The following is a 3113-nucleotide window of genomic DNA, read 5'->3' on the forward strand; positions in this document are numbered from 1 at the left end:
GTCGGATTTTTATAGCTATGCCGGAAACTAATCTTCAAAATTAATATGTTAGAAAGATAATACATTTTCCTCATACAAACTGTAATAAGAAAAAAAACAAACATCTGAGATTTGAATGCGGGTCAATCAAGGAAAGGCTCTCTGGGCCATAAAGCGCCCTCTGGTGGAAACACAACAGAATGTCTCACGCGCAACGGACTTTGGCTCGAGTGAAGCGCTGATTTCAGAACAGCGTCTTTGATGACGTGTTGTCGTGAAGATGGCGGAAGTTCGTTCCTGATCTAAACCGGAGTCGCTCGGTACGGATTGTCTAATAAGCTCTTTGAAGACGGATCGGTTCGGCTTCACGTCTCACATCTGACCCACCGATATATTCGGGTAAGAGATGAACAGCTGATCGAGACTGTGTGCTGTAGTTTACTGTCTGTATACGCGCTTGTGTATGCCCATTGCGTTATAGTGACACCGAGTCGTGTTGACAGCTCGACCAATCACTTTGACTATTTGTATCTCATATAAATAGCTCTGTTTCGACCATAAGAGTCAGAGGGAGTCAATAACATGTGCCTGAAGATGTTTCTGTGCGTTTATTGTTTACTGATTGTGATCGGGTCATGTATGAACACATGTGGCATGCTAATACTGTCATGTCAGATGTTCAGCTTGAGTTTGTTGTTGGTTTTGGTTTCAGCTGATTTGATGATTAAAATATTTCCTAGCTAAACAGGTTTGTTCTGAAGCTACTCAACTGATCTCCATCAACATTCACCAAAAATACCGCGGTAAAAAATTGTTTCTGCACCCCCAAAAATAGTTACTGGAGTTTTGTTACTTGTTATTAGCCACCGCTATCATCGAAAACAGAATGCTAATACTATGGTATATTGATATATATCATGGTATTTAAGTGGCCATGGTAGTTCCAAGAATACCATGGTATTGTACTACTATGGTACATATAATGCACTTATGTAAGTTAAGTGAGAAAAAAGTACCATAGTAATTAATTATCATGGTAATATTGTGGTATTATTTAAATTACCTTGGAATTTTATGCAAATATCATATCATGGTGTTTTAATAAAATGCCCAGTCATTACCAAACATTTTTTCAACTTATACTTCACTATACCATGGTATATAGCCTGTATTATTTTGTAAAGGCCTGAAAGCTGCTTGCAATGTTTAAAGGAGAGACCTTGCAGGTTTATTATGAGTTTACAGTACTAGCAATGACTGTCGTAACTGGTATTTTGGAGGAAACTATTACTATGGTAATTTTGTTTATCTGTTTTATGTTGACCCGTTCTGGAACTGTTTTGTGTTGAATATATAAGTCATTTGTGTAAAAAAAAAAAAAGCTGTCTAGAGTTCAGAGTAGGTCAGTTTTATGGCTGTTATGCGACTGTGTTTAATATAGTGTTTAGATCTGCTGGGGTTTTTTGTTACCGTATGATTCATCAATCACATCAAAAAAACGCATGTTAACAGGAAGAAACGTCAGTTAAAAATTGATAGTTGGCAACAGTTTTAGGGGTAACGCTTTACAAGTAATGTGAGTTAAGTAATCAGATTACTTTTTTTCAAGTAACTAGTAAAGTAACACATTACTTTTAAATTTGCAATGAAATAACTTTTTCAATTGTGTAACGCAAATGACTTTGTTTTCCTATTTATTCACTGAAACCTCTTCTGTCCCCGTGTTGAGAGAAATTGGGAGTGAGGTACAGAGGCACTTCCTTCACTTATTTCACTCTTGGTGTGAAAGGGCCTTTGCGGTTGCCAAAACTATAACTTTTTTTTTTTTGTTATTAAAAAACAAATAAGCAAGTCCAGCCCAGGTGACAAAAAGTAATGCAAAAGTAACATAATGCATTACTTTCCGTAAAAGTTGACTAAGTAACACCGTTATTTACTGTTTATGGAGTAACACAATATTGTAATGCATGACTTTTAAAAGTAACTTTCCCCAACACTGGTTTGTAGCTACTAACAAAATGTATCTACAAGTAGGGCTGCACGATTAATCGAATGCGATTGTCATGCGCATTTTGTTAAAAAAGCCAGTTCTGTAATCAGCAGGACATCATCATCACATGCTTTCAGATGGCTGCTGATCACAGAACCGTGCTTCACTGAAAGATACGCATGACAATCGCAGCTTCTGTCGAATCGCGATCTCGATTCCATTTCGATTTATCGTGCAGCCCTATCTACAAGTACCATGGTATCTCTTTTGAACATGGTAATAACGCTTCATTGCAAAACTCGAGTATTGATTTGATCATACAGTAATGATTTGATTAGGGCAGCGACAACTCATCATGAATAATGAAAGTAATCGACCACGATTATCGATTAATCAGATCACCTCACTTTAGTAAATAACACATTTTTATGGACAAAACACACATTAGATATACTGGAAGACACTGTATGTATTGAAATAAAATTTTGCAAGCTTACCCGATTAATCAAGTAAATAATTTACATATTAAACGATTACCAAAATAAATGTCAGTTGCAAATGTAGATTTGGTTATATAATGCCGTCACAATTAAATATTCCAGACAGCCATGTGGTAAATAAAAGTACCATGATATTACCATTTCATACCATCACTGTACCACAGTACAGTGAATAATGAAAGCAATCGACAACAATTGACCTATCGGTAAGCCCCTCCCCTCGAACGCAGACTAGCCAATGGCAGTCGAGTATCAGTTGCACGGGGAGCGGAACTCGGACATCTTGAGGTTTCAGCGCCATAGAGAAACATTGGAAATCCGAAGCGCTCATCGCTTTGATGGTGTTTATGCAACAAAAATGGCAAAATGATGTGCCTGGGGTTCTTGTAACACTGATTCCAGGTATCCTGAGAGGATAGGCAATAGAATTTATTTTATTACATTTCCTAAACCCACACAAAACAGAGCAAAATGTCCCTAAGCATTCAACCCCAATCCCAATGAAGACAAAAACGTTCATTTTCTGGTTGTCATACACTCATTAAGTTACAATTTTCATCTGCTCAAGCAGAACATTAATGTCATCTTGTGCTTCAGCAAAATATCTCTGGCTAAAACTAGCTAACGTTAAAGTTAGTGAGTCC

At 37.1% G+C, this 3113-nt stretch overlaps 1 protein-coding gene across 1 annotated transcript in view; it reads left to right on the plus strand.

The window, feature by feature from the left end:
* The first annotated feature begins 248 nt into the window (after positions 1–248).
* LOC107752199 (E3 ubiquitin-protein ligase Itchy-like) overlaps positions 249–3113 on the plus strand; it is a 33465-nt gene continuing 30600 nt past the window's right edge. The window contains exon 1 of the mRNA XM_016568096.1: positions 249–378. The gene's annotated coding sequence lies outside the window, so the exon portion shown is untranslated. The remainder of the gene's footprint in view (positions 379–3113) is intronic.

The sequence above is a fragment of the Sinocyclocheilus rhinocerous genome, unplaced genomic scaffold (assembly GCF_001515625.1).
Source record: "Sinocyclocheilus rhinocerous isolate Xijiao unplaced genomic scaffold, SAMN03320098_v1.1 scaffold1462, whole genome shotgun sequence".
NCBI lineage: Eukaryota > Metazoa > Chordata > Actinopteri > Cypriniformes > Cyprinidae > Sinocyclocheilus > Sinocyclocheilus rhinocerous.